We start from the raw sequence: 9,424 nt of genomic DNA, 5'->3' as shown, positions 1-9,424 counted from the left end.
GGGATGCTGGGGGATTCTGATTTATCTTAAACCAGGAAGGGGCCTGGAACAGACAATGCATAAATTGGTTTGACCCAAATCAGTTAAGTCTGATACTACATTCAACCAGGTTTATCTTAAACCAGTTTCAGCCATTTTGAAACTGGTTTATGAGCAATGAACTTATGTTCTGTTACAGGTTTAAACCAGTTTCTGATCATTTTATATGGTTTATGTGTAATGTCTCTCCCTAGCCCAAGTGCCATTCCATGGCCTGTGTTATATATGAAGTCAAGCTATATGAATGCATAGTCTCTTCTGGCATTCAAATCTGTGTGACTAGGAAGAGTATGCATACACATATGTAACATGCAAAAGGACCCACATATCAAATTGACTACCACGACAATGCATAGGTTAATTAGAGTAAGCCTTGTATCTACTCAGAGTATTATTGAATATATTTTTCTCCATGTATCTGTAGCAGGACATAGCACCTACTCTTTATTCATGCTCCAGTAGACCTTACCAATTGTTTCAAACAAATGCATCATTCTGAACTTCTGTGTTACAGACCACCATATGCTAGTCTTCAAAATCCATAACCTGAATTAAATGTTTGAAACAATATTACCACAGCCAGTTATGCTAAAATAGATTCCTGAGAAGATACAATTCATAAATAGCCGTTTGGAATGGCTAAGTTTTCTTTCCAGCTTAATTTTCTATATACAATTTTTTTTTGAAAGTACAAATATAAACTTGCTTTTGGTAACTACATTTCAATACTTCTATCACCACTATCTTCTTTCACCAAGGTTTGGTCACCATAAAATAATTAACCTCTCTGTCTTTTTGAATTGGGTGTTCATCAATAAACATTCAAGTGTAATAATATAATAGCATAGTCAATCCATCCCCTTTAAAAACAAATTTTTTATGATTACCATAGTCTCCTCTTTTCATAACTACCTCTTGCATCTGGGTCTCTTGCCAGGGTAATGCGATGCTCTATCGTGGGGTTCTACATAATTCTGTCAAAATAATCTCAGAAAGTGTATAATTTTAAATCACTGTTTGAAGCATAGACACGAACAACTGCAAATGTATTTCTCTAAACTGGGAATGTAATATAGAATTAAATGCAAATGACTACGTTAATGCAACATTATGGTTGAGATATGACACAAACAAATGCCATTAAATTCAAAGTTATGGTTCCCACAGCAACTGTAACTCTGCTACTTTGCACAATCTGCGTGCATTATTTTGTGTTTCTATACCATATACACAGTGTAGTGTTAACTTTAATTTCTTTTTTGTATATTTGCAATGAGACTGAATGATAGTTGCTGTGGGAACCAAAACTGAGTTTATTTTTGTTTATGTAAACTCTCATGATAATGTTGCATTTACATAGATTTTTCTACATTTAATTTACTTTTGTTTTTGCTAAAGGAAGATAGTATTTCATTTATTTGAATTCAACAAGTCTGCCTACAGACTCACTGTTTTTTCAGATATATATATGTGCACATGTGTGCATAGATTAATTTTCTATCATCTTTTTATCAGACTGTAGATAAACAGTATCTAAATAGGCAAGTGTTCTCTTTGCTACTATCTGTAAATATTCTGAATTAAGATCTTTTTGTGGTGCACAGACTTATATACTGGGGAAGTACCTATACAATTCACCTTGATGTCAGTGGGAGTAAGGGACCTGATCTAAATTAAGAAAGGTTTTCAAAACAGAGTAAATCAATAGTATTCTACAATGCTTTGTGTGTAAGTGACCTGTAAGTTTTGATATATAGGTAATCCCAGAAAAAAAATCCAAAATTCCATCCAGCAGGAATTAGGACATATTTGATTAATTTTATTAGTGACTACTGAGGTGCAAATGAGGCATATGATTACTTTCCAATGAGATTCTTAGATTAATAGAAAGCAAATACTTTTGGGGGAATCTGCTGTGGAGTCATTTCCTAACACGCTGTGAAATTCTGCTCCTGGTATTTCTTTTACATGCATTAACCACATAGAGCAGTGGTTCCCAAACTCTTAATTGCTCACAATTTACACTAAAGTGAGTACAGGATCTCGTCCATTGCTATAGTAGCAGTAAGCTTGATATGTCTACCAGTGTTATAAGGTATCATTAGTCAATAGGAAGCATAGTATATGTGAAAAGTCACATAATTTTTAACAGAAAGGCAAGCAAATTTTGCACAGCCTTACTGAGATATGATTGCCACTTCAGATTACCCAATTTAAGATTTGCTGCATTGTTTTAATAATTCTGTTTTATATAGTTTTTCAAATCTGATAAACCTGCCTCCTTTTATTTCTAAGTGTTGCCTGTGGCAGAAATTGAATGATATTTCCCTAAGAAATGGATAAGCTATTATGATTTAGATAAATAATTACCTTCAAGACGACATATCCTTAACTTCCACTGCTAAAGATTAGCAATACATTCTTCTAAATTTGTATTATTATATTGTATATTCTAACAGTTTTGTGATTAAATGAATGACTTAACTGGAGTAAACCATTTTTTTCATTTCTAGTTCCCACTTTACATGCTCTTGCTACTATTTAAGGAGTAGACAATTCCTATCCTACTATAGTACATCTCAGCTATTATAGTACATCTACGGTTCTTTCAAGAAATGGAGAGATGCTTTTCAACTGGAATTTTTACATGTATTTATGCTTATCTTTATTCTCTATCTTTTTTGCATATAAAAGCTGCAATAAAACTCAAGTTAGTGAAAGGATTACCTCCTCATAACATGCAGAATATTAGTTCTGAGCTTCTAACAATTCCTTCTGCTGAGTTCCAAGTTTCTTTGCTTTGTGGTATATCTGAAAAAAATAAAATGCTTTAAAAAAAGGTGAAAGAAAAACAATTGGGAGCTGCAAACAAATATATGTGAAACGATAACTTACAAGCAAAGCTCTTTTGATTTCAGCACATAAATAATAATAATCAAATAATGAAACCTTGCATTAGACAAGCAAAACCGCCATTGTAATCAGAAGATGTATAAATACACAAAGAATGAGTAAGAGGCTCTAATCTTGCAAAGGGATCCACTTGGGCCTAAACGGTCAACCACATGCAGACACATAGAATCAGTAAAACTTTTCTACTGGAGACCATTATACCCATGTGACTCTCTTTGCAAAGTTGGGGCCCAAATGTATTTCTCTAACTGGGAATGTAATATGGAATTAAATGCAAATAACTATATGTTAATGCAATATTATAGTTGAGATATGACACAAACAAATGTAATTAAATTCAAAGTTATGGTTCAAAGTTATGGCCAAGAATTTGACTTTCACAAAAATAAATAACTTAAAATTGTACCACTGTGTTACAGCAGCATAAAATTGGTGCAACAGTAAGTCAAGCCCACAGCATCTTGAATGTACTGTACAGCAGTGGTGCTCAATTTCTGCAGCCCCATGGGATCAATGAATGGGATGGGGATAATCCACAGGCCTGATCCAGCATGGGGTTGCCCACAGATGTGATCCAGCACACTCACATAAGACTGGACAAAATCCAAGTGTAGCATGATCCATGCACCAGATCTGGTTGTGGAGAGACCCTCTGCTGATGCAGTCTGGCATATGGGGTCTTATCCAAGCTGCAGAACTCCTGATAGGTCCCAAAATTTACAAGCAAGGGAATGGTGGTAGTACTCATTGTCACAGCTCTGGGAGCATTAACACTGCTACTGCTCCCTCACCACCAAATTTCTGGACCCATGGGGACTCCAACTGGCTGGATGGCAATGTGTTGTGGGCTGGAGGTTGAGCATGACTGCTCTAGAGCTTTGCATGTAGCAAGCTGTGTTGTAGAAGCAGTAATATATATTTGGATTCCGTGTAAAACTATTGTTTGAATAAGAATATAAATATGAACAAAACTATACACATAAAATACCCAATCAATAAGTAGGAGGCAAACATGAAAATGCATGAAATATGTGTTAGAACAGGTACCTTACTTTTAAGTCACTCGGTTCATGTAAATGAGATATTAGTTTCAATGAACATTAGGAATGAATGAGCCGTTCAGGAGATTCCAACATAAATGCACCTTGTGTAGTATGAAAGGTTTCAATTTTGCCATTTTCTAAACACAGAAAAATGTATCCCTCCAATTCAGAATATTGAATGTCTTATGGAAAGTGAAAGGTCATTTGTAACTGTCCAAAGGATTGATGGAGTTGAGATACCTCCTTGACCTTCACCCTGCACTCATAAAGAACAGTCTCAGATGACAGAGCATCAGGCAAGTTTTCAGAAAATGTCTTTTCTTATTTTATATTGCATAGCAGGCCTGTTACCTGATATTTTTCATAATTGTATGTCAAGATTTAATTACTGCATGTCTTCCCTCATTAAAAGTAAACTGTCATCTAATACAGCTCAGCTATGTTTGTGATTTGCACTAATTCAAGCATTTCTGTCTGCTTTTTGCCATTGTTTTCCATCTCAGTTTCTGGAATAATTGCTTTGGAGGCCTACACAAACAATGTCAAGGTCAAACCTTACAAATACAAAAATTCTTTTCCAATTACTTATTGTCTGTTAAGGATGCACATTATAAAAACTGGTTTTGAGTGTTTTCTTCACAGTATTATAACCCTCACATAATACAAACAGGGAAAGCCTAAGTTTAGATGTTAAAACAACACTTTCACAAGATTTGTGAAAACATGCAAGGTACTGCATTTTAATCCTCATACCACATGTTCAATCGTGTAGTACATCAATGGAAATGTACAGAGTATGAATTACTGACTATATGGTTGGAAAATAAGAGAAAATTACTAAATGATCATTTCTTGTCTTGTGGCCCTATATTTTCTCATTCTCCCGACAGAGAGAAACAAGGACATACAATCAATGTTCCACTTGCCAAAAATCAAAGGGACATAAAATCCATCTATTAAGACCTGAGTATAAGGTGCTGTTTTCCCTACTCTCCTGAAAAGAAAGAAAGACTGCTTAATTAAGAAAGAGAAAAATGGGGAAAAGTAGATGCAAGAGTATAAATTAGCATCTTTGTTGGAAGGGTTGATTTTGTGATACAGAAGACAAATACACTTTGACAAACAGAATTACCAATTACTTGTTTCCCTTATTACATGTCTTTCTTATTTCATCCTGCCCGTAGGGGCAACCAAGAATGTACACAGGCAGTTCTGAGCTGTTCTTAGTGTGCTACTTGGAACATCGCCCCCAAAAAGGAGGCACTTTCAGATGCGGTGGAATCCAACTGAAACTGCCTCATGAAAATGACTGGAGACTACACTATTGCTACCATACACACACCAGAAGAGGAGGATTAAGAACTCATGGACCAAGAAAGTCATGCAGGGGATACTTAAAATTATTGCATTTTCTTTCATACCTGACACCCCCAGATAAGAGAGACACCCTGTTTTTAGGAAAGCAGGATATAGAATTTTTTTTCCAGAATGATGACCTAGAGCTGGCTTTTCCATAGAGAGGCAGTGCTGCAAAACAACTGCTGCTTCTCTCAGTAAGAAAGCAGCAAGGACAGATTCCAGTGTTAACTCTTTCAAAGCCAATGCCAAATTAGCACCACTTTTTGGGTGCTCAGAAAAAGCTACTCCCAATTCAATAGCTCCAATATGAAAGGGTTGACTCCATTCCTGCTGCTTGCTCGCATAGGCTCCTCTACATATTAGAAGTATTGCACAATTAACTGGTTAATTGCACAATTACTTTAAGATGTGTAAAGTAGTTATTACATAATAAAAAGCTATAAAAACTAGCTCTAAAGACAGGCCTCGAAAATGTATAACTTTTTAGCTGGTTTCTACAGAGCTTTAATTTGCATGTGTAGCATGTCAGCTGACAGGGCTCCCACCCCTACCTCACTGCTCACTTCTCAAGCTGGGATCCCTTCCACCTCCCTCCCTCCCATCTCCCACAGCACAGAGACCAACCCCATGGTCCCTAAGCATGTGGTATGCTAGCTAATGCTGAGAGGTGTCTGTGTGTCTTCAATTTTACTGGGACAAATAGACAAAACAGTATTTGCTTAGGGCTTTTTGGAACTAATCAGCAGGTCAACTGGCAATGTCCTTACTTCTCCTTTCTTCCTTGGAAAAAGCTGTTTAAGAAGAGCTTCAACTAATGAGAGAGGCTTTTCTTTTCTTGAAGGGTTGACATACACTGTGTTATCAGTTCCCTGATGGCTCCCTCACCTGTCAGGTTTGCAAACGGCATGAAGAAACAGGGAGAGGGAGACTGAAAAGCTCAGCACCATCAACAGATGCATGCACTGCACACCCCATTTTGCCTCCGAATGCTAGCCAGGAGTCCTTCCCCTGAGCAGCAAGCAGGGAAAAGTCTAGGATGGTGCAGCCAGGGTGGGTCTTTACACCCCTCCCTAATCAGGGGTCCTTCTAGGGCCTGGCCTGGCCAGACCCCCCTCAGCTCAGCACTATGGAAGAGACCAGAGGGTTGTTCTAGTTCCCCCCATCTTCTAGACTGAACCACTGCAGGCATGTACCTGCATTTCTTCAGTCCAGATGGAATGTCTGTACAGTTGCAGACTGATTCCATCTAGGCAGGTTAGACTAACCTGCAAAGGCTGAATCATGCCCAGAGTGAAACTCCTGATCCGTGGGGGTGTATCATGCCTAGGGTGAAACGCCTATGCTCTAGGGGTCACAGCTGCCATGCTCCCCAAGACTCAGGGGTGCACGAAACCTCCAGCCCACTCAGGGCTCTCACTCCTGGATGCACCTCACATGCAGACCAAGAGTCCCAAAATTGACAGGGCCCCATCCCCAGCTGTGCCTCGTGCACAGCTGGGACTGAGAGTCCTGCAACTGATGCGGCTTCTAGTCCCAGCTGCGCCAAGAATGTCATCAGTTGCTCTTGGTCTTGGCAACATGTGGCCTCAGCAAAGGGGGGTCCTAGCTATGGGTACCTTCTTCTTGCCAGTGCAGGGGGAACCCAGGATCAGGCTCCCCCTACACTGGCAATAAGGTGTGATCGGATCTAATCCACAATCCCACAATCACACCTCCTGCCTTGCACGTTTGTGATGGCAGGAGGTTTGATTGTGTGGATCATGCATTAGATCCAATTGTGCTTTTACCTCCACTTGTAGAGGAGGCCTGAGAAAGAAGCTGCAGTCATTTTGTAGCACAGCCTCTCCGTGCTTCTATTCTGATGAAAAACAAAATCAGCTTTCTTACTTAAGACATGTGCCCCAGTTTTGGAGGAAAGCTATGTTTAGTGTGCAAGTAAATATGATCTGTTTTTTGTTTGTTTGGGGGGGGGGCATGCAATTTTCAGAAAACTTCACTTTTATCCTCCTGCCTTAAACTCCATACATGGGAATCTAATGGGCCACATGGTTAATGTTTCTGTTGTAGTGAATTCAGTTCAAAGTTGTCAGTTCATTGAAAAAAAGGTCAGGAAGCAAGAGACACTAATGTATTTTAGCTGTTGAAGGGAAAAGACAGTTGGAACCCAAAATAAATAGAGAAACAAAGTCTCAGAAGTCATTTGTAAAATAAGAAAATGCAGCAGTATCTATAGAAGATTCTTCTCTGTTTAAAATACTAGTGTATATGCCTGACATTAATGCATTTGGTATAAAAGAACAGTTGGTTCATTGCATCCAACTGTCCACACTAAGAACCTAGTGAGAATAATACATGAACAGTATTACTATCCCCAGTTCTTACTTTTCTAAGGAGAGAAAAGTGATACAAAATAGAAAGGGAGAGGGATGATGGGCATTTAGTTTATACTTTTCTATAAATATATTTTATACTTTATAAGACGAATATCTAGACTAGCTCACAAATTACCTCAAGTCACTCACTGTTTAGAATAAAGAATCCCAAAGATAAACAATTTTGTAGTATAACATAAAGATGCCTGATTTTTAGGGGGAATGGGGAAGGATTGAGGATATCCAGTTTTATTCCACTCATGATGTATGATTTTACAATATCCATGACTAAATACTTTGATTTAAAGAACACTTGATTTTTTTCTTTTCTTGTTTGCCATGGGCAATGAAATCACAGTTAATAAGTTTCACAGACTACAATAAAACCCTGGGAAGAAATATGTGCTATATGTCAAACGTATGATTTTAAGGCCTAATGATATGTAATATGTTTATATAGGTTATCAAGGTGCACTTATCTCCCAATATTATATATTAATAAAAAATATGTAGGAAAAGCATCTTCAAACTGTAGCACTTGTAAAATATTATATATCAATGTAAATACAAATATAAATGCTTCTAAGAATATATGAGAATATTTTCATACTATATACAGCAAAAATACCAAATGTTTACTGCATAAATAGTGCTGAAAGAAAATTGTTTGTAGAGGCAGCCTTGCCAAAGGATCCTAAAGATCTCTGACACTAGTGGGAACTGATCCAAATTTCATTAATGGCAATGAAAGCTTTGAAGAAATCTGAATAATGTAGTTAATGAGAAAATATTAAACACTGAGGAAAAAAAGTGAGAAGGTATAATGTAGTTATAAGCTGTATTTGTCATGACTGCTGATCAAAGCATGTATAAGAGGCAGGGAAAATGGGCTATTTTAGTCAATTTTTAGTTTTTTTTTCTCTCTCAAGTATATGTCAAGAACTTTTGTTAAGTCCTTTTAAAATTGAATGGACCTTGTAGAAAACAATAATACTGAAAGCTAAATAATTATTTTTAATTCTTAAAAAATCATTTAATTTTCACATGCATACTAAAAATCAGTAGACACTCTAGTGGTACACTTAAAAAATTAACTTTTCGTGGTGAAATATATATGTGCACAATTCTCCAAGGCCAGTGAAAGATGCTAAATTAAAGGCATGATCCCACAATTGTGCCTTCTACCATGCAGATATAGCATAGCAAGAAGTATGGTGGATGGGAGTATACATCAGATCTAAATTGCACCATGTTGACAGTGCGGTGGGGGGGTGGAGGGCAGGGTCACAATCATGATCCTAGGCTACCCTTGCACTGGCAAGCAGCAAACTTAGCTCCCATGGCTAGGAACACCGGCCAGCTGATTGGGGCTCCGAGCTGGGGAAGCACATCAGAGCCCTGGGCTCTTGCAATTGTCATACATCCTCCCATGTGCTAAGAGCACTGGCTGATCAGCACTCCCAGAGCCAAGAGCTCTGTTAGGGCTCCTGGCCAGGGGAACATATCAGAGCCCTTGGCTCCTATGAGAGCTGAGCCTTGGTAGCCCAACAGAGTCTTGAATGGTTTCAGTGTGATTCTAGGACCGAGACAACTGGCCACACATTAAATTTAAGGCACAATGGGAACCAGTTACAAAGTTCTTATATATATTTTGTGTAGTAATATTGTGGTTTATTTCCTGTTTTATTGTGTCACTAA

The 9,424-nt window shown here is 37.8% G+C and overlaps 1 long non-coding RNA gene across 1 annotated transcript in view; it reads right to left on the bottom strand.

Moving 5' to 3' along the window:
* The window catches only part of LOC109304976, a 260,039-nt gene that overhangs the window by 8,515 nt on the left and 242,100 nt on the right, over positions 1 to 9,424 (bottom strand). The window contains exons 8-9 of the long non-coding RNA XR_002099522.1: positions 2,767 to 2,850; positions 509 to 585 (exon numbers count right to left, since the gene is read on the bottom strand). This is a non-coding gene — a long non-coding RNA (uncharacterized LOC109304976). The remainder of the gene's footprint in view (positions 1 to 508; positions 586 to 2,766; positions 2,851 to 9,424) is intronic.

The sequence above is a fragment of the Gavialis gangeticus genome, unplaced genomic scaffold (assembly GCF_001723915.1).
Source record: "Gavialis gangeticus isolate Ggan-Ray unplaced genomic scaffold, GavGan_comp1, whole genome shotgun sequence".
Classification (NCBI taxonomy): domain Eukaryota; kingdom Metazoa; phylum Chordata; order Crocodylia; family Gavialidae; genus Gavialis; species Gavialis gangeticus.
This window is presented reverse-complemented; position numbering and strand designations above follow the sequence as displayed.